This window comes from Colius striatus, chromosome 1, assembly GCF_028858725.1.
Source record: "Colius striatus isolate bColStr4 chromosome 1, bColStr4.1.hap1, whole genome shotgun sequence".
In the NCBI taxonomy this organism is placed as follows: Eukaryota; Metazoa; Chordata; class Aves; order Coliiformes; family Coliidae; genus Colius; species Colius striatus.
Genome location: NC_084759.1, coordinates 108,498,504 through 108,526,252, shown reverse-complemented (window position 1 = coordinate 108,526,252; position 27,749 = coordinate 108,498,504).

Here is a 27,749-nt window from a genome sequence, read left to right as displayed (position 1 = left end):
ATTACTGTCTTGCTTATACACTGGAGCTGGTGTAAATTTGAAAGGTTTACATGTGCAGATGGCTGAAGAATAGCAGTCATAGAACACCACTATTTTTACATCATCAGGTGGGTTGATACCTTGTGTGTTCTGGCTCTGATTTTTCTAATGTCTTCAAATAAAACAAGTGCTCATTTCTAAATATCAAAGGTGTTTACCCAAGCTATTCTGGCAACCACCTTAGTAGACATGAGGAATTAGCTACCAGATTAGGATTTTTCAACATCCTGCAATGTCACCATTGCATAGATAAGCAAATAGTAAGGACTTTGGCTTTAAAACATGACTACATTTTCTGTAGTACTGTTTCAGAAAGTCTGATTCACTGTAGTTATAGAACCTTAATATACTGTCAACTAAAACACCAGAGACCTGTGCTTCTGTAGGTAGATACTAGCAGCTTTGATGTAGAAATCTTAGAAGTAAGTTCCTGGTATTTTACCAGCTATTTCATGCCAGGTGCTCCCAAGATTAGGAAATACTTTGACACCTCCAGACAGGTTTAATTTTTTATTTGCTTCCCAAAAGTTTAGTTTGGTGTCCTTCCCTCACTTTCTGCTTGCATTTGTATTGTTAATATGTTACCAGGGTGCTTGGACTGAAGCTAACTCAAGAACCTGGAACTATGTTCACTAGTGAAGATATGTCCTTCACTCCAGGTATTTTTAGTGTTGCTTATTTCTCTGTATATGGTGTTTGTCATGGCATCAGTTCCTGATGCTTCCTTGCAGCTGTGTAATATTTCAACTAATTATTTGTCTTTATGGTTTATTTCTCTTAGTACTGTATGAATTGTCTTCCAATGTAAACTTTTGGAAGTGAGTGGCTAGTGTTTTGGGTGTCCCTGGTGTGTTTCCAGTAATGCTCTTGTAAGGTTCCTGTCATGCAGAAAGAGGAATGAACAGTTTTGCACTAAAACAGCTTTCTTGTAGAAGTGCAGACCTTGTTTTCCTCCTCATGAGCAAGTTACTAAGCTATTTGTTGCCTTTGGAAAAGAAAAAAAAAACCAGCACAGGCAAACACTGAAAATTAATAGTCAGTATGTCTCTGTCCACCATGATCCCATGTGTTGTGCATCAAGCATCTCTGTTTCTGTTCTTTCTGTACTACTTCATATAAATAAATATCCTCTGAGGCAATTCTCTTAGATTTGTCTGGAGTGTTCCTGGATCTCTCTGCTGGTTTGAAAACTAATTCTTTCAGAGCAAGTGTGTATGCTGGCTAAAGTGTCCAAGGCTTCAGTTTGATCTTCATCTGGGATTTACACACACACACACACACACTTTCTTTTTCAGCTTCTCCTCTAGAATAAAAGTAGTTGTAGGAAAAACAACTGTATCTATCTTGTCTCCTTGCTCTTAGCAAGCAACTGAATTTCAGTGAAGCCCCAGGGAGAGATTTCACTGCTGTAGAATAGATGCTTTGTGAGTTCATTGCCTGGGTTTTTATTTCTTCCTTAGACACTTGATCTGGCTGCTTATCCTGAGGTGTCTGCTCATTTCTTCTGCTTTAGGGAAAAAGAGGACTAGATCTTTCCTTGACTTGAGAGAAAATGTCCTATAGCACTGGTCACAAATAGCAGTTTGGGATATTGCAGATGTGGGATGTAGGAAATTAGGAGGAAGAGTCAGTACAGATGTCACACTGGATAAAATGATGAATGAAAATATACAAAATTCTGCTCTTCATCTGAGTAATAGTTGTTGATGTTGGTCTCTCAGATGCAGATGTAGTTGGCTTCTGCAATCTGTTGGTTGTATACCCAAGACATGAATAGTACTTGTAAATTTTTAAAGGATGTGTGTCAAGAAAATAGGGGAAGTCTATTTTTTCTGCAGTGTCAGGACAAGGGGTAAGAGGCACTACCTGGAACACAGGAAATCCCACTTGAACACAGGAAAAACTTATTTCCTGTGAGAGTGAGGGAGCCCTGGTACAGGCTGTCTGGAGAGGTTGTAGAGTCTCCTCTGGAGGTTTTCAAAACCTGCCTGGATGTGTTCCTGTGCAACCTGATATGAGTTAACCTGTTTTAGCATGGGGGTGGTCTAGATAATTTTCTGTGGTCCCTTCCAACCCGTCATTTTTGATAAAATACTTCTTTCTCTGCCTGTTTCCTACTTCTGATTGTTTCCTTTTTTGTAACAATATTTTGCAGCAACTCCCTCACCTTTACCTTTTTTGTATTTCTTTTTAAGCATTTTCATACAAATGTTTAAATTCCTGAGTCATCTTGTAAGTGTTTTCTTATCTTAGTTCCCATTTTTCATCTTGCGTCACCCTCACTGTGCTGCTCTTCTACATAAATTGATGTGCTGTATGCGCTATCACACAGTTATTGCTGGATAGATGAAACATGCTAGTCTTAGAAATTAATTTTATTAGAGAAATGTATCTTGAGTTGCTATTGTTTCTGGTCACATGGCCAAGTGGTAAAACATTGAGATTACTGTCTGATTTTGGGCCACCCTGACTCATGTGAAATAGTAACCTCTTTTACAGAGATCTTCATTGATTTGTCATCTACTGGCTAACTATTTTCTGCATGTGAATGCTGCTTGGAGATGAGTGAAGGGATTCATTGAAAGTTATTGATCAAGGACTGCTCCTCAAAGGGACTATATCCAGAGGCTGTTTGCAGCAGTGAGTATCAGGAGAGGGATTTTGAGCTTTGTGAAAGAGAGATAGATATTCTCAGATCTGCATAAATAATACCTTCTGCTTTCAAATTGAACTAAGGAACTTAGAAACCCTTAGGCTAAAGGGTGCTTCACTGTGTTCCTGGAGGGGTCACACACATGAATGTGGTGTTATTGACAGACTTGAGTCCAGCTGCTGAGTTTTACTTTGTGTCTGCCCTCTGGTCATCGACCTCTAAAAAGTGCCAAAGATACATGCCAGCAAAACTGATAGAGGGAAGGTCCTGGAGGAGTGTAGTAAGCTACAAGAGCAAGATGACTGTTTCAGGCACATTAAAAAAAAAAATATTTGGGCTAATTTCAGATAGTGCATGCTTAAGTTTGATTTCTTGAACCTTTAAGTTTCCTATTGGCTTCTTCATACAGACATGTGCTATACTAAGGACCTTTTCAAGGTCCTGGCAAAATAAGGCACCTATGTGACACATGATAGTTCAAATTGATTATGGATGTATGCAAGCTAATGTAAAAAAAAAAAAGTATAACGTGTGCTTCTCTAGCTTCAGAATTTAATGCAATCTACAAATTCAAAATGGTTTGGTATCAGTAAGAAACAGAACTGCATGCAGGGTGTAGAAAGAACAGGGGAAATAATACTTAATGTGAGTCACCCTCACCATGGTTTGCAGCCACCTGGAAAGCACTGTGTGCTCTTAGCCTGCTTCTGACGACAAGAGTAGAGATGGAGGTGGAAGAAGAAAAATAATTAGTGGTATGGAAAAATCTTGCTAAGAGGAGGCGTGCAAAGACTGAGGATTCTCCTGGAGACACATTGAAAAGGAAGAACCAATGAAGAAAGCTTGAAAATAGATTAAGTTGTATACAAGTTGAATTGCTGAGAAAGAGAGATATTAATGCTCTTTACTTTCTCATAACCGAAGGGATTATTCTAAAGTCACATGGACAGTTGTTGTATGCTCGTTCAAGAAGTTCTGCATACAGCTATGAGATATGGGCAAAAGACAAGGACAGTTAGAGGGAGAACATACTCATGGAGTGCAATGTGGAATTTGAACCAGGCAAGAACCACAGCAGAGAAGCAGCACTGTGTGTGTGCTACTGTGGGTTGGCACAATTCCAGTGGCTCTGTGGAACATCTAGGAGGTGTACCTTGTGTCTGTGGTGCTGTTGTTTAAGCCTTGCAGCAGCTATGCTCTACAATTTTTCTGCAAATACATTCATGTGCCAGCTGGCTGAATGCTACCTTGTGCTACTTGAGTCTCCTGACCTGGTGGGGACTCAGAGAGCTGCTTAAATCAGGTTGAAAACTACAGACATCCTGTAATTTTTTTCCTATTTAACATGTAAATCAAATAAAATTCCTTAGTTGCCTAACAATACCGTACACATATGAGGCTTTTTTCACAGAAAAATATGAGGTTCTAAATTCCTTTTAATAAAGCAAGTTTCAGTTTAGAGATGCAAGGGTAAGCGGCATAAAAAGCGGTATTTGTGAAAATTGCTCTTAAGCATGATCAATGTCATTGATGAAGAAGAGTATTTCTACAGATATATGAGAAGTTATGTAAAAAGTTATCCTCAAGGCACTTAAAGGATGCTGATTTTTTAAAATCTTGGTTTAAAGCCTGACTTATGTCTGTTATTTTTTAATGATTTTGTGTTTTTTCTTTTTTTTTTTGACTGATATCAGTGATCTTAGGCAGATGTAATTTTATTAGTTTTAAACAAAAAAACTCACTATTTTATACCAGAGACCAGGAGACCTCTTGAATATGTCTGAATATTACAACTGCACCTGCAGAATTTCTTTTGGTTTCTTGTTTTCTACGTGTATAAGAATGATGTTAATTTACACAATTCTATTGCATGAAAAAAAAAAAGTTTTCCTTGTTTTGGATACTGATTCACAAGATCCTAGAAGCATTTGTCTCTTGATTTCTATCAACTTTGTTTCCAATGTATCAAAGACTTAACCAAATTACTCAATAGCATGTGAACATTTGTGACATAACAACCAAATAAAATTTATATTTATATTAGATATATATTTTTTCCATGTCCACACAAGATAAACACATTTTTAATTTTATTATTAATAACTGCTTAGGAATTGGTATTCTTGGCAATGTAGTGTCTTCAATCACACAGCTGTCTTATGCTCTGATGTGTATGTAATTTGCACATGATATTGCTGAGCTTACCCTGGAGTACAGAGGAAATTAGAGAGTAGTACATAATTTGGTGATAAAGTTAACTAACTCTACATTAATAACTACATTATTGTCGGGACTGCTGTATTAATCCTTTTGACCTACTTTTACCTATAAAGCCACAATAACAATCTGTAATACTACTACATAAACACATTGGCTTCTCATGGTGAATTGTTGCTAACAAAATTCACTGAAGACTTTTCTTTGGCATAAGTTGTCTTTAGACCAAACATTCACTTACTATCATTTGCTTTATTATTGCTTAGTGGAGAGCATTATGAAAGAGATCTCAGTGTGTGTCTGGCTAGGACTATCTTTGTAAGGTTTGTCTTTGAAGGCTGAGTATAGCTTAACCCTGACAGCAAGAGCTGTCAGATACCAAGAGGGAGGGACCATTTTTTTCTGCAGGGCTAAATTTGCTTGCTCTAAGAGAGGCTATCTGACCATTAAATGGTAGCTTTTGAGTGACAGCTATGTCCTCCTTACACATTCTGGTGCTGTCTCCCATGTAGCATGTGTGTGGTCACTGGCCCTGTCACCTGTGGAGATAGGAAGTGACTTTAGGCTGCATTACCTCTTTGGAAGTAGTCAGGGGTTGTCAAGAGCCATCTCTTATGCCAGGAGGTCTCCAGCCCCTGTTAAAGGGCAGGCTAGGGTGGAGCGAGTGTCCTAGGTTACTGGTATTTGTCATTCTCAGGAAGGATGATTGCCCCAGCATGGCAGAGTCAATGCTGAAGGCTAAGACAGCCAGTTTGGGGCAAACACTCCAGTTCTTTGTGGAGCTCCTGCTAATGGGAGCAGTGCTTCTAATCTATAAAATGTTGGGAGAGAATGTGTTTTTACATATTAAATTTAAAACTGTGAAGGAATTTGATCTAGGATCTTTTTTTTTTAACCTATTAGAAAGCAAGTTTTCACTAGATGCTGGTATACTATTGCTAGATTTTTCTAGGCTATAGTAGAGCCATCTGAGGAACATGGAAAGTATTTAGTTCTGTAAATTATTCTGTAAAATGAGCAAGATGTAGTATAACTGAGTCTATGAGCACACTATGCATGTTGGGGCTCAGCTGAGTTAGTTCACTTATGTTGCCTGTAGTAGATGGTTCACAGATTTGTTTAATACATGAATATGTTATGCTTTGCCTGTAAAATGCCCAGGTGCCTAACTAAGATGCTAAGATGGACTCACAGGAATGCAAACACCATCATGCATTTATTTGCTTATTTTAGTACCCCCTACCTTTCCCTCAAAAACCACCCAATTTTTTTTTCCTCTTTTAGGCCTAAAGTGTAAAATTTGTCACTAGCAAATACTTCACATATTAAGAGGAAAACAGCAACAATACAAACCCAAATAAGTTACATCATATCTGATATGATATTTTCTCTAAATCTAGTGGAGAAGAATACAAGAGAGATTCCTTTACCATGGCATGGTTTGGTGGTGAGTGTTGATGTTGAGTATGTTGTGACTCTTGCATATGTATTGGTGTTGTTTGCTGTGCTACATGGATCTTGACTTGCCTCAGGTGATGAGATTTAGGGTGAGGTTAAATTTAGGGAAGTTAAATCTGGAAAATTAATGTTAGAAGTCAGAAGGGAGATAGAAGTTTGTGCTTTGAATATTTTTGCAAGACTGAGTCGTAAAACTCAGATTACTGTTAAATGTGTAAATTCAGAGTGCCAATATCTGCAAAGCAGAACTTTCAAAAGAGCCTTTCATTTGAAGGGATAATCTGACCTCTAAGAAGCATTGAAAACCCTCAAGCCCTTCTCACATTAATGCAGTCAGAGGAGGTACTTGAGTGGCAGTGTGGATGGCTGCCTGCTGAGTTGTGTAACTCCTTGCCACTTGCAACTATAGAAACGAAAAGCTGAAGGAGTACATGGTGGTGAGAGAGGTACTGTTAAATATTATCCAATGTAAAAAAATGCCATCAGTTGTTTAGAAGGTCTTTTCACCAAACACTACTGGTGCATATTCTACAAAAGTATGGGCACAGGCATGACCTAGCTTGATACTCTTCTTTAAGCAATTGCTAATGCCTGGTGATGGTGACAGGCTGTGAGGTCAGGGACCCTTTACACTTAGTCTTTTTTTTCTGCATACTCCCAAGTAAAAAGCTAAAAACCTATATTTCACAATATCTTGTTCAATTGATATGCTGAAAGCTCTACAGATCTTTGAATGACTATTTCATGATTAAAACCAAATGATACTGAGATCCCATCGTTCCACTGGTCTATTGAGAGATAAGGCACTTTAACTGTTTAAGCTCTACGAAATGACTATATTGCTGTCTCTTCTGATTCTTTGTATTACAAGAACTGGATTTAATGAACCAAGAGTATGAAGTTTGTAAATACTTTCTATTGCTTCTTCAGTTACTTGACATGCACTAGCAGAATTGCACATTCACAAGGTCCTGCTTCACTTTTACAGGGCTCCAGTGGCTGTGGTACTGAGTTTTTCCCATGGCAGCAATAAAAGCATCTCTTAAATTAACAAACTAATTTTTTTTAATGAATCACTGTACCAAAAATACTGATGGGCAATCTTTCTGGCCCACTAAGAGATGCTCTGAATGCTTTCTTCCAAGCTCTCTAAGAAAACAAGTTGCAAGCATAACTGACAAAAGAGTTTGCATTAGGACATCTGTTTGAAGTGCATACGATCAGGGTAGTCTCCAGTAACTGTGCTGCATAGTGAAATCATTCAACATTAGGTCTACAAAAGCTGGGAAACATCTTGGTACAACAATTTGGGGTGTTATTTTTCTTTTTCTATCTCTGACTTCCCAGAACAGACAGTGCTATACTACTGTATTTCCACATCACTGAGCTTGAATCTCTTATCTTCAAACTTTAGAGATGTTTTTCATCTTTATTGTTGTGACAGCAAAAACTGACCAAGGCGCAATTAGGGGAGGTCAGACTGTACAAGTATATCTGATAGATTTAGTGAGCTCAGGAAAGAGTGCAACAGTAGAAAAAAGGGCAGGATGAAAAATGGGAGACAGTAGGGAAGAAGCAGAGGCTACATGTTGATGTACTCAGCCTGACCAGTAGAAGATTTCACGTGTTTATAAATGTTCATATTGTTCACATGATCATTTTCCTGTCCCAGGGACAAGCAGATGACTTGAGGTCTGCACTGTCTCTGGCTGCTGTGGCCAGTGTCTGCTGTGCAACAGTCTATACAGGGGTGACTTATAAGATGAAGTATTATTTTCATGGCAACTCTGCTGTGCCTGCTGCAATTGCTCAGTGCTTGTCCCAGGATCATGTACGCAATAGCATCTTGCAGCTCCCTGGTAGTGCCTGTGTGGTTCTATTTCCCCCAAGGACTCATTTGTGCCCTTTCTCCTCTCTCAAGGTGCAGGGCCCTTCCTAGGGGACAGGATCATGTCCCACTGCTAAACCTTGTGCATGGGTCCCTGAGCATTTTGCTCAGCTCTCACCCTGTGATAGTGCTCTCTTTCTCACCTGTTCACTCCCAGTTCCAGCACATCCCATTTCTGATACATACTGTTCTGACTCTTGCCAAACTAGGATAATTCAGTCTTTGTCCAACAGCTAAGCTTTGATACTGTTTCTTTTCCATCCCATCCCCAGGTGCTGATTTTGCTGCTGCATTGCTTTCTTTTGCAGAGATCTCCCCCATACTTCTTCCTCCATCTTATTGCAGCTCTGTTTTTCCCTTCTTCAAATGGTTTTATCCCATCTTCTTCCTCACTGCTTCTCTTTGTCTGTTGGACTCCCTTTCTACCTGCTCCCAAGCAAAGAGGAGATATTTGTGCTTTGAGATGTGCTGGGAGCTTGAGGATGCCAGGAGAATGGTCATAGCTGCATTGGAAATGTTAGTTTCAGTATCTGACCTAGAAACTACATTGGTTTATCAGAGCAAGATGAAACAGCAAGTTGAATTTTATTTGCTGGGTGAAAGCTGGGTAAGGAGCAAAGTGCACAAAGTGCTGTTTTTCTTTTATGATGCTAAATAAGCTTTGGCTTTCTTGTTGTGTTTTTGCATTTGAAAAAAAGGGTCTGTTCATTGTAACTCTTTTTAGCATCCTGTCATCTTCATTTACTTGAAACATTGCACAGTTCTTTGCTGTCTTTGTGCACCTACACTGGAATCTAATTAACTTCAACCTGCAGTCTCCTGATGCAATACCATAGGTTTTTGGAAGTGAGACTTAGGAGACAGAGAAGTGTTACTAGGTAACACACAAGGCAGGACAATTCAGGACAGGGGAAAGACTGTCAAAATTCCTACTGTAATCCTATTGCTGTCATCATTTGAGGCAAATAACCATTGGTGGTTTCATCCTGGCTTCAAAACAAGCTGTCTTTAGCTCAAACTCAACAGCAGGTACTCATCTATTTCTTAGAAGATGCTGTTTTACCTTGGCATCAAAGTAAGGTATCAAAGGAGGAAACTTGACTCATAGGAATGGTGGTCATTGTCTCACTTGTGCTGACTTGACAGGTTTTTTGACCCCCCAAAAAGCAAAGTGAAATAGATGATTTTTTGAATTTTTTTTGAGGAAGATAGGATTGCAGCAACTAGAAACCAAGTTTTGGAGTTGTGCTACCTCGTTTCCCTCTTGGTCACAGATTGTCATATCACACAGGAAATTCTCCCTACTTTTAACAGAGAAAATCATCATGTTTATTACTGCACAGATGAATACAGCATATGAGTATAGCCTACACGCATAGTCCCTTGTCTGAAGGTCCAGCTAACAACTGTGTTTATGGCCCTGCTCTTTTTAGAAGGCCTTTACAGATCATCAGTTTTATAAAAGAATGTTGGGAATTGAGGTCAGGAAACCCTTGAGCTTTCACTTTTTAATCTTTTTCAAGTTCTAGGGAAACAATTCACTTTTGCACAAAATCTCTTACAATGGGTTTCCATGCTGTTCTTTCTCTTAAAAAAAATCTATGGCCTTATTTAATGGAGGATTTCATGGATTTTGCACTACTCTCGACCCCTTAAAGTGAAGATAAAACTGTCATATATTAGTGGAAACAGTTATTCTTTCAAGGCATTAAGTATTCTAAAAAATCCTGTTAAAATATTATTCTGTGGCATAGAGAAAATCTAAAATAAGGCGTCATACAGTGCACAGAATCTTCGTGTAGGAGGATTGCTATATAATGGAAGCACATCGTTCTGGTGAAGGGTTTTGCTAGACTTACTGCAATATCCTTACAACAGGAAAAGGTAGGAAGAACTAACATTAAGTTATTTTTAAAGCAGACTTTCTAGCTGTTTTGAAGTGTGTCTGGCATGGCCACAATGAAGTCTGGTTATAGATATGACATCCACTAGAGGAAAAATAGGCTACTCTATGGGAAGGGAACCCAACTACAAAAGGCCAGGAAAGATAGGAAAATGGGAAGAGCTCTGTGTCTGACTCCCTTGTAACTTCTGGAACATTGACAGAGGGTGCATGAGACTCTACAACACTAAGCTCAATAAGGCCTTAGCCCAAAACGTTTCTAAAGGTCACCATGACCACACACAAGTAGGTGATGTATCTTTAACCCCTCTTTCTAGTCTTCTGGTATGTACTCTCTACCTGCAAGGGACCATAGCACTTGAAGTGATATCCCATGGTATGAATATTCATGGCATCGATGAGCCCTATGAGGGCTTCTGTGTCTGTCATTCAGTTCAAGCAATGAAGGGGTTTAGAAATTCAATAGTCAAATTTAGATTTCAACCAGGATAGTTAGGGCAACTTTGAGTTCCCAAGATATGGTGGTCAAGGGATCTGTAATCACTGTTTATTCTTGGTAGGGGAAAAGACATAAGACTGATTCTTTTTAGATGAAAGCAATGTCCTATGATAGTATTTGAATGTAATCCATTGAAATTCAAGACAAGAGGGGCTCTGCAGAGACATGGACCTAACTTTTTGTAAGAATATGCAGTAGTTCTAGTTGCAATTGCAAACCTGAGGGAACTCTATGGAAATGAAGGAAACAGAGGTTATATTTAGTGATAACATTAATTTCAAAGTCACTTTAATTCCCTAATAACTTTCAAAATCAGTGGTTAGAGCTGATGTGAAGATAAGTTGCTATTATGAGTAGTCTCACTGTAACTCTAACACAAGTGCCCTGGATCATTTAACTCAATATGTGAACGGCTCCTCATGTTGTTCATCTAAATAATTTTAGAAATGAAATGTTACTAAAAATATTCTTCTAAATTAAGTCTAATTTAGAAGTCTAACTTCCTCTAGTTCTTAACATGAACTTTAATTTTAAATGGTAAATCAGAGTTCAAAACTTTCACATTTGATCCTTAGTACAGTACCTGAACCTTGCTCATAAATATTACTCTAACTTAATGTATCCTTCACATTAAATGTCTTTCCCAGAAGGTGTATTTAGCATTCTTTTGTGTATGAATATGAAGCTAAAAATCATGTAAAAAAGTAACTCTTAATTGTTCTCATTAGTGAATTCTACTTGATCATCAAGTAAATTTATTAATGTGACATTATCATTTTATAAGGTACTAAAAGTCAAGGAAAACTTAATTTTCATGTGGCTGAAAATAGGTTTAACATAGCAATGCTTTCAACTGTATAAGACTAATATTTAAATTTTGTTTTCTCATTCTCTTAAAAGCAAACAGAATTCTTCCGATTTAAGGAACTTCCTAGATTGGGATTTATCTCATACGTTAAAGTTTTTTTAAAAAAACAACAAAAAATCTCATAGAAACATTAAAATTATTAAAATTATCAGTCTGGACTCTATACAGAGAACAAGTTTTTATATTTGGAATTTTTTCCTAATATAAAAATCTTCCACAGCATCCTCCTGGAGAAACTGGCTCTCCATGGCTTGGAGAACTTAATCTGTGATGGGTGAAAAACTGGCTGAATGGCCAGGCCCAGAGAGTGAATGGAGTTAAATCTAGTTGGCAGCCGGTCACCAGTGGTGTTCTCTAGAGCTTGGTACTGTGGCCTATTCTATTTAACATCTTTATCAATGATCTGGATGGGAGGATTGAGTACACCCTCAATAAATTTGCAGATGACACCAAGCTAGATGAGTATGTAGACTTGGTTCAGGACAGGAAGGCTCTTCAGAGGGACTTGAACAGGCTGGATAGATGGACTAAGGCCAATTGCATGAGATTCAACAAGGCCAAGTGCCAGGTCCTGCATTTGGGCTGCAATGCCACAGACTTGGAGTACAGTGGCTTGAGAGTTGTCTTCTGTAAATGGATCTGGGGGTGTTAATCAACAGCCGGCTGAACATAAGCCAGTAGTGTGCCCAGGTGGCCAAGAAGGCCAATGGCATCCTGACCTATATCAGAAATAGTGTGACAAGCAGGACCAAGTTGGTGTTTGCCCCTTTGTATTTGGTGCTGGTGAGGCTGCATCTTGAACAATGTGTCCAGTTCTAGGCCTCTTACTACAAGAAGGACATCAAGGTGCTGGAGCACGTCCGGAGATGGGCAACAAAGCTTATGAAGGATCTAGAGAATAGATCTTAAAAGGACCAGCTGAGGGAGCTGGGGAAGTTTAGCCTGGAGAAGAAGAGTTCTAGTGAAGTGGGGGTCAATCTCTTCTCTCCAATAACAAATAGTAGAACACAAGGAAATTGGCTTAAATTGTACTGGGGAGGTTTAGGTTGGACATTAGAAAGAACTTTTTCACTGAGAGGGTTGTTAAGTATTGGAACGAGCTGCCCAGGGAGCTGGTGGAGTCATCATCCCTGTAGGTATTCAAAAGATATATAGATGAAGCCCTGAGTGATGGGGTTTAGAGATGGGCTTGGCAGTGTGAGATTACAAGTTAGACTTGATGATCTTAAAGGTCTTTTCCAACCATAATGATTCGATGATTCTATCTGCAAACCCCACACTTTTTTCTCTAAGGAATAGTCAGTACATTCTAAGTATTTTTCTGTATTATGCATCCACGTAGAATAAATACTGTGTCATGTGAAATAGGAAGTTCTTTTGAATTTGATAAAGAATGATTTTTTTTTATAAACTACCTCATAGGGTTTGGATTTATTCTTAATGATTTCCTAATAAAAGCGGTGTTATTTTTTTCACTTTAGATGGAAATATGACCATTAGGGTAAAAATGTCTATGGTTTTGGGGTTTCTTTTTTTTTCACTTCCATAACTAAAGTTTTATTTTCACCTGACATCCTGAACTTTGTAACTATTAAAATGGCTTGGAGTGCTGAGATAGGAGTAACCTGAAGGCTTACCTTGCATTCTGTGTCATCAAAAGTCATCTGGACTCCTGTTACATTTAAGTTTGAGAGAATTCATAAGTGTAAAATGATTTATTGGGGCAAGTTTTTGTCCTTGAGCATGAAATTACCTCACTCTTGTAAATTTCTCTTTTATATTACATCACATCTCCCTGTCTCTGTATTTAGCCTTTATCAAACATATGTACATTTAATTAGTGAATGTGATAAATACATATATGCTGGGTTCAGCCAATAACTGGGATTTGACTCTGAAAAAATACCCTTAATTTAACATTGCTCAAAAAATGCATCTAAACAGGCTGCCATATTACCTGTGGTGTCAGAGGCTGAAAAGAAGGCCTCTAGAGTGTAGTGATGAGAGCAGATATATATTCTGATCTTAACTTGCCCTGGCTGTCACTTTCTAGTAATAGAGGTTACAGGCTCACTAAGAGAGGACAGAGAGGTCTGCATTAATCTAATCACTAGATTACTTAAAGAAATATATGCAGATTAATTTCCCGAGTAAATATTGCCAAGTCTATCTTGCTGTCTTTGCTTGAGTGAATTTAATTTCACTATCTGAAGTCAAAACCCAAGATGTTTAGTTATTCTGAAAACATATAGTTGATGTTTTTTTTAAAAAAAGTCAGTCCAGATTAGACGGATACATTGGGTAGAGGGGGAAATGTCACTGATTTGGTAAAAACATTATTTTCTCTTCAGATGCCATTTCTCACTTCTAATGCCAGGGAAAGTGCTCTTTTGATTCATGGAAAACAGAAATATCAGAAGTCAAGTTTCATTGTATGTCAGCAAACAGTGCAAAGCAATATTTTTCAGCACCATTTCTGCTCGTTTAGAAAGAAGATCCTGTTTGTTTTTTTTTTTTCTTTTTCCAAATGGCAATAATCATGTTCTGTCCTCTGGCAAGACTTCCATCTCTATCAAAAATATACACCTAGGGAAGTCAGTGACCTTCAGTGACAATCTACTGGATGATATAGGAGGACTGGAGGTAAATGCTTTAGTTCTGTGAAGCCACTACTTCCCTTATGGGGACTTGTGCATTGCACCTTCAATTTTGAAAGGATTTTCATATTACAGTTTCTCCATCTTCCATTCTTCTTGAGCTATATTGGCTGCTTTGTGTATGATAATACTACATCACACAGAGGCATAAATCACCTGGAAATGTCGCTCCTCGTCTTCTTTTGACTCCATTTGAGACAGAGGATAATTGGTAGAGGAATTATTTTTTTCTCTAGATTAAAATTGCCAACTGACTACTGCTGTAAAGGTTGGTCTGAAATAGTTTAAGATTAATACACGACTGCTCTAAGGAGCACGTGTCTCGGTGTCTATGTAAGAGTCTTATTGCAAATAAAATTTCCTGCAAGAGGTATATGGAACATCTTCAAGCAAGCTGCCTCAGGAATTTTTCTCTTTAAAAAAAATTTCGTAAGTGTTGTGAGGGGAAAAAGGCAAGGTAAAACTATTACAGAGAAATCTTTGGACATAGGTATTGAATCATTGCAGTTGGAAACGATCAAGTCCAACAACTAACCTCACACTGCCAAGCCCATCACTAAACTAAACCATATCCCTCAGTACTCCCTTTTTACCCTCACAAAATGCTTGAAGGTAGTACTCTTTGTTCAGAGAACAGACTTAGGTAGAGTTTTCCTCAGAAAAGTAAGAATTATCAAAGATGGAACATCTGTGTTTAAGTGGTTCACGTTGTGTTCATGTTTCTTGATTCAGCACCATTTAAAGGGCACACTGGTTGTGTCTGATTTGAGATTTCCTTAAGTTAGTATATCAGTGAACACTAGAGCAAGAAATAATCTAAATTGAATTCAGTAGGATTCTTCAACCATAGATATGTGTAAGTACATTCTGAAAACTACTCTTCTACTTCCTCTGCTGTTCATTGCAATTCCAATTTATTTAAATTATCTCAATCAAGTATATGTTTCAGTGTCAGGGTAGCTTGAGACTGTGAATCAAGAACAAGGAAAGATTTTTACACAACAGACTGACTATAAAATACGGAGATAAGAAGATGTCTTGATGTGTGATATTAAAAGCCTAAACTCACTTCTGTTCTGAACAACACTCAACAATAGAGGAAGCTGTCCTTCATATAGTACTTGATCATGTCACTTCACTTTGGTGGGAAAGGAAGGGAAGATGTGGGTTGGAAACTGCTGGACGTGAAAGCTCTGCAGAGCGTAGGAGGGGAAAGACATTGCCCATCTTTCTTCTCTTGACCCAGAGTTTTTACTTGTTCTGATTTGATTTCTCTGGTAGTACAGCTTGGTGAAGGGGGGAAATAACAACCTTGGATAGTAACAGCCTCTGGTATCATGTCTGAGAAAAAACTTAAGTATCTTTGTAGTATTCAAGTGACTATCTTATCATTGATCGTTCTTAGAGTGAAGCATATGTAAAAATTTAATTAAAAATCTGTCTCAGTTTTGCTTTATTCCTGTGACAGTGAACCAGAAGGTTAATAAATGTCTATGTGGTGTTGCTTTCTCCTGCCTGCCACATTCAGTTGTTCCTGTGAGTGAATGTAACTGCATCTTCTGGTACATGCTGAAAAAAACCCCTTAAACTTGTAGCTTGCAAGTGTTACTGGACTAGGAAGAAATTCATATGGTTCTTGACATCTGGGAAGAGTGCTATCTTTCTTAAGAGAAATTACAGAATGGCAGGGATAGGAAAAGACCTTTAGAGATCATCTAGTCCAATCCCCCTTGTCAAGCAGGTCCACCTAGATGAGGTCACACAGGACCACGTCCAAGTGGGTTTTGAAAACCTCCAGACAAAGGAGACTCAACAACCTCCCTGGGCAGCCTGTGCCAGGGCTCCCTCACTCTCACAGGAAAATATTTTTTTCTTAGAATTAAATGGAACTTTCTGTGTTCAAGCTTTTATCTGTTACCTTGTCTTGTCACTGAATACAACAGAAAAAAGTGATGACCCAACCTCCTGGCATCCACCATTTAGATATTTGTAAATATTAATGAGATTCCTTCCATAGTCTTCTCTCGAGACTAAACAGCCTCAGTTCTCACAGCCTCTCCTCATAAGGAAGGTTTTTCATTTCCCTGATCATCTTGGTGTTCCTGTGCTTGATCCTCTCCACAAGTTCCCTCTACCTCTTGAGCTGGGGAGCTCAAAACTAATCTTCTGGCTCTATACTTTTTGGTAGTATCTCCAATGGATCACCCATTGGAGATAAAAATGTATGCTGAGGCCTGTAGCTGACTCTACATAAGCTGGCAAGGTGTGGGGAGAGATGAGACAATTTCTTTTTCTTTCTAGCACTGCATCCCTTTTTAGAATGAATTGTTACCAAGTTTTTAGCATAATAGTGAGAAAACTGCACAATTTCCCACCAAAATAGTTTGTAAAACTAGCTTCAGCAGAGAGATTATATTTGCATTTTGTGTCAGTGTAATGATTCAGATCCTACTACTCTCTTGATCAGGCTGTATATGGAGTAGAACTTTCTCCAGCAAGCATCTGTATTAGCAGTAAAAATTCAGGAAGAATGGGTAACTTCTCACAACTGTTTAATGGTTTCCAATTAAGAACCTGACTGCTGGTGCCAGAGCAGGACCCAGGGCAAGTGCAAACTTGGCTGGTGGGGTCACCTTGATCAGCTAGAGTTGCAGAGGTGGCAGGGAACAGTGAGCTGTGATGAAACCTCTGAGTGACTAAGATGTCCTGAGGGAGAAGATGAGACTAGGCAGGGATGGAAAATTATCTGAGGAGACAAACACTGAGGCTGGAAGCACAGGTCAACTGGTGAGGGCACAGTGGCCAAGGGGAGAGCTGTGGCAGAAACTCGCTTTTATCTGACACAGTCACTACGTTCTATGCTAAAAATTAATTTAGTATTTTTAATTTTCTTTCAAAAAAATCTAAATATTTTTGTATTTGGAAGTCTCTTTTTCCACCTCCCTGCAAGTAGGAGGTTGAGACATGTTGATTTCAAGGCTCAGGTATCATCATAAACACTCTGGTGTGTGTCCTAGCATTATACTTAAAAGTAAGATATATTAGTAAAGACCTGGAGAATGAAGAGCAAAATCTGTGTGAAAATATAATAAAGTGATGAGGGGAGAAATTAAAAAAGAATTAGATGAGGAAGAGATTCCTAATCTCAGCACCTAATCTCAGAACCTAGATCTTCAGCGACCTGAATCCCAGGGACAGGAAAAATCTGTTATTTTTTAATTGCTGATTTATTAAATTAGTGTATTGTAGAATTGAATGGACTTAGAATGTTTTTGGTGAGCTGTTTAGTAGTTGAAACCTGATTTTACTGTTGAGAGGCTTTGTTCTCAGAATAACAAGATTCTGAATATTTTTATTTAGCTGAATATGGCAAACACTGCATATACTTTAGGTTCAGCATTACCCTCCCTGGAGCAGGAGTGAGTTTGAAGCTTTTGATGAGGGAAGAATTAAGTCCTTGCTCAATTAATATTTTGGATTCAGCCTTATCTTTCAGACAAGAGTGTACTTCTTGCTGACAGATCTGTTTCTTCCTACTGAACTCCTGAAGATTTATCTTTATGTGGAAAAAGTATCAATGGTCTTTGAATGTCATCTCATTCTTCAAAAACATTTTCTTCAAGAGAAAATGTAATTATTTCTTTTTAAAGCAGAAGCCATTTTTTTTCTATAATCTTTTTTTATTTACTTAAATCATAATCTCCTTCTCTGAAATCCTTCAAAATCTGTCCATCATGCTAAGAAATGCATAATTTTCCTAGCAAGTTTAAAATCCTTACTGCAACAGAAAGCCTGCTAAAGCTTCAACATTTGCCTTCAGCTTTAAAAACTCAGTTTTCATATAACAGTAGGTTTATAAAGTGTATAGTGGCATCTTTATAATGTATTAGAAAATGGTTTTCTTGTTTTAGCTTAGGATGAGTGATCTTTCCTTCACTATATAAGTAGCATAAAATGAATAAAGGTTGAGTTACTGCAGATTTTAGTAAGCTTCCTCACAGTTGATTAAAATGTAGACTTTTAAAGGAAACTTGGTTGGTAAATTATGTCTTCGCCACAGATAGGAAGAAGGAGGAAGGAGGTACAGATATGCATGTATCTGGTAATGTTGCTTCAAATTGATGTGCAGACTCTTACAGGTACGATTAAAGCATCTCCTGGACTTGGTACTTAATTCAGTATAGCTACCTTAACAAAGCTCAGTTAATTAACCTCAGTTTCTCCTACTGATGCAGCTTTGCAGCTTGTGGTGCCTGCTTTAGCTTGCCTAGTGGTGCAGTTCAGTGTATAATCTGTGGAAGGATAGTTGAAGGATAGTGTGAATTATTCTTTTTAAGGATTCTGAAGTTACTAATTGTGTGTGGCTTTGTCTTATTTTAGCTTTGTAGTTTAGAATTGCTGAAGTTGTATATTCTTAAAATTACCTTTGGCTTTTAAATCTGAGAGTTTTTTATAACCTCTGGTACATGAATGTCTAAATTCTTATTGGTTCTGGTGAGAAGAGGACAGTGAGGGTTTTTTGGGCTTTTTTTTTCTCCCTTGATGAGTTAATGCAAATTGTTGAACTGTTTTCCTATACCTTCACTGAAAAGCAATGGGTTGGCTTTGTGTATTCACTTCTATTTAGAAAGCAGTTGTTCAGGACTGAGATTATTCCAAAATGCTGGGTGGATATATCTTGCTCTGTGAGTCCTGGGGAGTGCTCATGCTTGAGGCAAATGCTGAATCAAGTTGCTTTTGTTCAACATCATGTACTTGTAGATTTTAAATGTGCCGCATGTCTGTCTTCCAGAAAATGCATGCTTTTGTGCACTGGGCAGGAAGCCAGCAATTCTTAAGTTTTATTTCCACCTGTATTTGGTTTAATATGCTTAGTCTTAATGTAATACTTCATTTTGCTGTTTTCTTTCATTTTTCTCTCTTTTTCTCCCTTGCAACAAGGCTATTACTGAATCTGGCCAGCGGTACATAATAGGAGCATATTAGTGCTCTGTTGATATCTTACCGTTGGTTCAGATCCACAGCTTTGTTAGCACTGCTATACTACTAAGTAAAACCATCTTCTAATTTTTCACTCTTTTTTTCCTCCTTGGAATTGGACATGATATGCCTTATAGTCTGTTGCTAATGCTATTACTTTATATAACGATTGCTTGTCAAAGTCAGGTGGTTTCTTTTCAGTTAATTTTTTTAGAAAATACAGGATGGATTTTACCAGAGAGCTTGTAGTTGAAGTAGCAAAAAGGCAAATATTAAGCAACTTGTCTGGTCTTTTAGCAAAGAGCTCCTTGGGATGGTGGGGGAGAAGAGCAAGAAGCAGTTAATTGAGAAAGTACATCTTGCAGCTCGGAGAACCCAAAATGCTAGTTTCTTATGACAGTCTGATTGGATAGAGATTTCAACTGGAACCTCAGAAAAGGTGTTGCTGAATCATCTGAAGTTAGAGACAGTTACAGTATGTTCCTATAGGGTAAACTGTGTGTTCTTTTAGCTGAGTATGAGGCAATTTGTCCTTTTTGAAAGAAGGCTTTGCTTCCATTGGGACCTCAGATGTTACCTGAGATGTTGCTGCACTCTAAACTAAAATTCTGCCTTTCTTCCATGATATCTGATAGTGATGGTGTCTTTAAAAAAAAAAAAAAAAAATTATATATGATCTTTGACAGAAAATTTCTGGTGGAAGCTTCAGCAGTGTACTCTTTATCTGACATAACTTGAGAGAGTAGTCTCTTTGGGATAAAGAGCATTTGAAAAAGACTAAAGTGAAACTTACCTTTGGAGAACAAAAATTATATAGCTACATATGGATGCTTTGGTAAGCAGTCCCAAGATAACTTTATATATGGAGGAGAAGGCTGGTTTGGTTTTGTTTTTGGTTGTTGTTTGGTTTTGGTTTTTTTTTAAGTTAAAGGTAAATCTTGAGAATAAAAACATGGCTTTTAGTTTCATGATAGTCTTCATAGCTTTTTTTATTAAATGTAGATATTTAAAATGAATACTGATTGCCTTCTTGCCTTTAATAAACTGCAGAGACCTGTCAGGTGATTCTTGCAAGAAGCTCACCTTACAGGATGTCTCCTGTTGGCTTAAAAATGTTACAGAGTGAAAGCTACGTCACTAAACCAGAAGTCTTGCTTACTAATTATATTTGCTTTTACAAATGAGCACCTGGTTGTAATATGAACTTGTTGCTTTAATTTTCTAGCCCTTGGAAAGTAAATGGAAAAGTCCTTTATTGCCAGAATTCTTTCCCATAGGTAGACAAGCAATGCAATAAAATCTACTGCCTTCATCTGTCTTTTGACTAGATGACATAAACTGAGCTTTAGTCCATAACTATTGTCTTACTAGTTCTGCGTGTGTTGAAATGACACCTCTCCTTTCTGTTTTGAATCCCAAGGCAGAGGCATAAGAGTTTAGTTTTCTGTTTAAATATAGGGGATGTATTTTAATTTTGTATTTTTATGGTTCATATCTACATAAGGATGAAACACGACAACTACTGGGAGAATGCAAAAAGTATAGTATAATCCAAATTCTCTTATTCATGATTTAGCTTTCTATTATGTGATACTGCCATGTATCTTTATGCCTGGAAGAAATAAATGTCAATGTCATGGAAGTTGATAGGTGAGGTGTAAGCAAGGGTAGAAGCTGCTGTTCACATTAGTTATTTCAACAAAGTCAGATAAGTGTGGCATTTAGGGAAAACAGCTTGTGAGAAAAATTTCCTGGGTATAAAGATGTCAGAATAGTCTTGTATCTTCAACAGTCCCCTTTCCATAAATTTGGAAAAAGGAATGGAGGCATACTGTTTGAGTATGGGAAGAGGTGTGTGGCAAAAGAGTTTAATTAGAAGACAGGCAATAAGGATTTTCTGAGCTTAGTAGCATGATGTCATCTCACTTACGGAATGGAAGGCAGTCTTGCAGTAAGCTAATCAATGTCTTCCTGACCTCAATTAACATTTTTTCTCTTTGTGCCAGGACTAAATTTTGTTCTTCAAGCCTGTTAGATGCTTACCAGGTGAATAGCAGACAGATGTGTATGACCTCATTTTATCACTTAGATGTCATGAATACCTCAGAGACTCCTTTTAACAAAATTACAAGACTGAAATAAAGAGCTATTAGCTCTGTGTGGTCCAGGGAGAGAGCTATACTTCTGAGGTGTTGTCAACCATCCTCCGTGCACCTCACTCATCACATAGGAACACAGACTTGCAGCTCAACACAGTGTTAGTGTGAATTTGCACTTTATATCAGGATGCATCTGATCTTGGTATGCCAAATCCTGAATTTGCCTCTTTTAAAAAAAGATTTGAGTTTTTAATTTTTATTTCTGCTGCTGTCTCACGGAAGGGAGATTTGTCTTACTGTGAGACAGCACAAGAGCTTGCAGGAATCACAAACTGGATGTCACTTTATAATTCATGAGGAGATGCTGTACCTATAAACCACAAAAGTCTAACAGCTGCAACTGCAGCTAGATAAAACACTGACACAAGGGCAGATGAGAAGCAGTGAAAGACAAAAGAAACTGACTTTTTGTCAACTGGCTTCACCCTCCTGGAGAATATCTGGTACCAAGTTGTCAGTTTATCTGACTTCAGAATGAACATAGTGAGCTGATAAAATAGTGTGAGTTCTGTCACATCTCCTTTCTTGGGAAAGTTTAGAGATGGGCATAATTCATGAGATGTTCTGCCTCTTTGCCCTTGTCATGCTTTTTTTTTCCCCCATCCCCTGTATTGTCAGCTTGTAACCTAAAATTATTATCTGTGGTGGTCCAAAATTCGAGTTAAATACTATGCTTATAAACCATTATATGAAGAGGCTGTCTCTGACAATAAAAGATAATTAATGTAAATGCAGAGAAGGTCTTGAATCAACTCTCAATCTACTTTTATCTTGGTAATACCTCCAACTGAAATATCAAGTGTAGCAAACTATTGCTGAAAAGCAGGCCATCTCTGAAGAAAATTATCATGTTGTAACTTAGCTTACTCTCATCTCTCTTTCATAGATGTGTAAGAGATTTTTTTTCTTGCATATTTTTTAAAAAAATTTTAATTGCAAAATATTTAAATATGACAAGAAAATAATATATGGATCTGTTGTTCCACCATGGAAATCCTGTGGCTACACAACTAACTTGGATTTCCTATCACATTTCTGAATTGTTTTCAATCCTCAGTCATAGTTACATACACTTTACTCTGCTTAATATGTAATTGAATTAGTTAAGTCATCACAACAAGGTTTCCTTCAACATCAGCTTCATCAAATATAAAAAGCTTTAGCTGAGGACACCAGTGCTGTTATATGATATCACTGATAGTCAAGGATTTAGAAGTCCGTGAACTTCCATTCTTTAGTTACCATGATGGAGATAGTGAAGAGGCAGACAGGCGTTAGTTCATAGGTCTTGATTTGTCTTCTGAAATACATTCTTGCTTCCTGTGCCACTGAAGTTCATGGTGTTAAAAGTGCTTTGGTCTCCAGCTTCTATTAAACCACTCTCAGATGCTCTTGGTTACATTTTGCTTTGTGGCAAGCTCAATTTCACATAAACCTCATTGAGTCTATCCACATAGTTTTATCATGGACTATAGTGCTTTACTGGGCTGAGTTTTGGTAGTGGAGGTGCTACTGGAGTGGCTTCTTCAAACAAAGATCTGCCAGAAGCTTCCACTGTAGCTGATTCTTTATTGCAGAGGTCCCTATTTTGTATCTGTGTGTTTATAGGACATGCATAATATCTATGCATACATAGAATCTTTGTGGGAGGGATGAGGAAAGTGGGCAGAGAAGAGAGGGATCTTTACCCCTGAAGTTGCTACACTGGGCTAGTACTGTTACCTGCTTCCATATTGCTTCCATAGAAAGACATTCATATGGAGGAGGTTCTGTTCCTTTTTCAGTTTAGGGGTTTTCCATCAGTGAAAGTGTGATAGCTCTGAGCATTTTCAGTAGCTTTAGTGGGAAATGTCAACATTAAGCTTTGAAAAGATATTTTACTATGAACTATGACACACAAAGTGTAAAGTTGAGCACCTTGTGTTTTAGCATGCTTAGGGTAGGAATTGGTGAATTTTTAAACAAAATAGATTTTTGTTTGGGGTTTTTTGTTTCGTGTTTTTCTTGTGATGTTTTACTAAAAATATAGACTGAATTCATATCTGGGGTGAAAAAGGTTGGTTATTCAGTTTAGTTTTGGTTATTTATTTAGTTTAGTTTAGTTTAAATTAAAATTAATATTTTAATTAAAATAAAATAAACACCCTCAGGTTGAAATGATTTCCTGATGTAGTGAAATGTTTTGACTTTACTGGGCTATCAGAGAAACTGTATGCAAAGTAAAAGAAAGGCACAGACCTAGTAGAGGTGCTTCAGTTGTAGAGACCCTCAGCTCTAGGCTCATGATGGCCCTGGTCACTCATCTCCTGGAAGGATGCCTTTGGTATAAGGTATGCTGTGGTGTGGTTGCCTTTATCTTTGCACAGCATTGGTGTTCTATCACTGCAGTTCTTTGTAGACATTGAATTAACTAACGTGGAAACTAGTTCAGTTTTTATCTTTGGAAAAGTTCAAAAAAAAGTGAACATAACCCAAAACAGACTAATGTTTACAATATTGATAGTAGTACATGGTATGTGAAGAGTTTTGAAAGATAATGCAAGAATACTTTTCATCTGAAGAATATTGTCTGACATGCAAGCTAATAGATAACACCAGTTTGTGGTGTTTGATCTGGTATTTTTAAAGTATACGTGCAAAATGGATGAACATTAAACAAAGATAGATTATTTATCTCTCCCTATGGAAGACAGCACTTGGAATACCTATAATGATCTTGGCAATCTGCTTAATGAATAAATGGACTGTTTGACCATATTTGATAATGAAAATGAGGCACGCTCAATTGACTGAGCACCCAACTAATCAGCAGTTAATGCAGTTTTCAAAATTGGGGAGTTATTTAATCTTACAGGATCAGAGCATGTGTGTAGAGAAGAGAGAATCCAGGTTTTATACCTTAAGTGTGAAGCAAATATAAATGGCAAACAGTAATTGATGTGACCTGGAGGTTTCAGTCAGTAATGTGGCCTTGATCACCACTCTCCTCAGCCATCTGCAAAATGTTTATAATTCCAAAATTAATCTTCGTTAGTTGACATCCTGCAGGCAATTGTACTGGAGGATCTGTTATATATTGTGAGCAAAACAGCTCTGCTATTAGTGGACCTTGCCACTGTGTGAATGTCCCAGAGTAGCCTGCTGGGATGTTATCCAAAGAACATACTGAGTTACAGTGACTGACTTTATGCCTACAGACATCTCTGCCCTGATTTTACTTGACTACAGACAGTGATTCAGAACTAAATGAGATAATTTCTTCAAAAAATCTTCCCCTCTTGGCAGGGATTTTTCTGTTTCTCCCAAGAAATGACTTAGTATTCAGAGTTAAAACTGACGTTTGGGGAAGAGGACATCAGCTTAGATCCTTGCACAAGGCATAATCAATGGAAATATTGCTGTCACTGGTTTTACTTAAAAATCCCAGGTTAACAATGGGCTTAGCATAGCAGTAATACTGTTTCATTATTTGCATTTTCTTTAAAAATTGTTTTTTAACAATGTTGTGGGTTTGTGTGGAGTTGCTTTTTGCTTGGTAATGCGGAAGGGTGCTGTAGTGTTTCGTCCGTAAAGAGTTCTTGAAACTTTTCTCCCAGCTGTAAGGTGGACCCACCACTGGCCTGGCTGGGCCAATCTGGCACCTCTGCCATCATTGTTTAAGGAAGGAAATGTGCAGTGGAAGAGGGGTGTAGGAGCGAGACAAGGTGGAGGTGATCATGCAGGCCCCACAGTCAGAGAATTAAAAAGGAATGCATGCTGGGCCAGAGAGGTGTGTGTTCACCTGCTATGAGAACACAGGCAGTCTCCATACAACTCATGGAGAGCAATGGCAGGACTGAGAGCCACCAGCAGCTCCAGGTGAGTGTGCCCAGACAGGCAGGAGATTGTGTAGGGAGGTGGCCATGGCACAGGCCGTTCTGGAGAGCCTACAGGCCCAGAGACACACACACAGGAGGCAAAAAGGAGCTGCGGCCCTTGGGATGAATGCATGTCAAAGTGGCTCACGCAGGGCTGCCGGGTTTGAGGGACCCTGTGCTGGAGCAGAGAGGATCAGTGAGGAATCCGCCTGCCTTGAGACAAATGGCAGGAGCCATTGGGAAAGGACTGACTGAAACTCCCATTCTCTTTCTCCCTGAGCCCTTTGAGAAGGAGGAGGTAGACATCTGAATCAAGGCTCTAAGTCTAGGAAGAGTGGAGTGATAGGGAAAAGCTGATCTTAGAGGGCTGGTTGTGCTCTTTATCATTGTGTCACTCTGTGTTGTTTTTAATTTGTTATGTTTTTGATTGTTGCTGGATTAAAGAAATTTATGTTTTCTTCTTAGTCTTGTTTGTTTTGCCCCAGACCATAATTGGCAAATGAGCTCTCTGTGTCCTTAGGGAGTTCCAAAGGTCCTTTGTTCCTAAATGGGCCTAAACCATGGCAAGTAATATTTCATTTTAATATTAAATGGTTTCCACAGAACATCTTGATCAGCAAGTAGCAACCATGAGGATTTTTTAGGGTTTTAACATTTATTTAGAAGAGCAAAGGGTTATATGTGCTTAATGAAAATGTATGTATGTGCCTTGAATCAACACGGGACGGCAGCGGTGTCTGAATGTTGATTCCATAGCTTTAGAGTTGCTGTCTTGCCGTTGACTTTAGCAGCAGGCATCTTTAGAGGACATCGGATTTACCATACTTCTTGCTACTGGAAAGCAGCTTTTATGTTGGGCCTGTGATCCTTTGCAGACTTATCTGTCACATAAACCCCTGTTTCTTTCCTGTTGTTAAAAATCTGAACATCCTACACATGATCTTGATAAATGAGGGAGGAAGTTTGAAAATACGGAGGGAGTTTATATTCAACTTTTCCTACTTTGTCTATGTTCATCTGATTGCTTATGTTGTATGTCTTTGAAAATCATCATTAAAAACAATTGAATAGTGATTTTTTTTTTTTTAACTATGTATGTTAGAATACTCCTCTTAGCTTTTGACTTAATGTCAAGCTTCAAACAATGTCCTGTGAGCTGGGGCTTTGTAGACTTACTCTGAATATGTTCTGAATATATTGTTCAAAATCCAAATCCTTGAGCTGGCATTAGCAAACTTGATTTAAATTGGTTTTAAACCTGATCTTTATACATCATCTGATCCATCAGCTGTGAGAGGTCAGTGTATCAATTGTCAATCTTCTCAGACTTCAGGAGTATTCCAATTTTTTTGTGAAACAAAAGGGGAGCCTTGCCAAGCTTCTGCTGCAAAGCATCATGTAGCCTTTAAAAGTACAGATTTTACCTGGCAGTGTTGGATTTCTGTGCAGTCAAGAATGTACCATGAAGGAATTGACAAAACATTCTGTCTTCCAAGATGGATGTTTGTTATTATGCTGCCTGTGGAGATTTCAATTTTGCTTTGATCAGAAGGATACTGCAAAGTGTACATAGACACTGAGTGAACTGTTGGCAGGGTTTGCAAAGAATATTAATAGGGTTTTAATAGCAGTGGTGATCTAAGCAAAGTAAAGGTCACATGCAGAAGCAGTGTTCTTGGACTTATTGATAACTACTGTGTCCTGTGAAGTTTCTAGAGATACTAGAAATGACTACATTTTTGTCATTAAAAATATTTGGAGCCTAGACTAGAGATTTTCTGTAAACTTCTATAAATATGAAACTAGCTTTTGGATACCCTTTGGAGGGAATCCAGGTGTGGCCATTGTGCTTCAGTCCCTATTCTGCACTCACTCAACTTTGCTAATTGCGGTTTTAACAGAGTCTATTTACCTGTAGAAAGTAAGTGCTGGTCGAAGGAAAGAAGGCAGAGAGATGTGATCAATCTGGCAGGGTCTAGTTGAAGGCCTGTATGTAGTGGAATCCCTCAGGGGTCAGTGCTGGGAATGAGTACTGTTCAATATATTCATTAATGACATCAATGAGGGAACAGAGGGCACTGACAGTAAGTTTGATGATGATACTAAATGACAGGGAGTGGCTGACACACCAGAAGACTGTGCTGCCATTCAACGAGACCTGGACAGACTGGAGGGTCGGAGAGGGAGAAATCTAAATTCAACAAGGGCAAGTCTGGAGTCTTACATCTGGGAAAGAATAACCCCATGTACCAGTACAGGTTGGGGAATGAACTCTTAGAGAGTAGTGTAGGGACCTGGAGGTTCCTGGTGGACAGCAGGATGAGCATGAGCCAGCAATATGTCCTCATGGCCAAGAAGGTCAATGGCATCCTGGGGTGTATTAGAAGGGGTGTGGTGAGTATGTCGAGAGAGGTTCTCATCCCCTCTGCCCTTGTGAGACCGTATCTGGAATATTGTGTCCAGTTCTGGGCCCCTCAGTTCAAGAAGGACAGGGAGCTACTGGAGAGAATTCAGTGCAGGGCCACTAAGATGATGAAGGGAGTGGAGCATCTCCCTTATGATGAAAGGCTG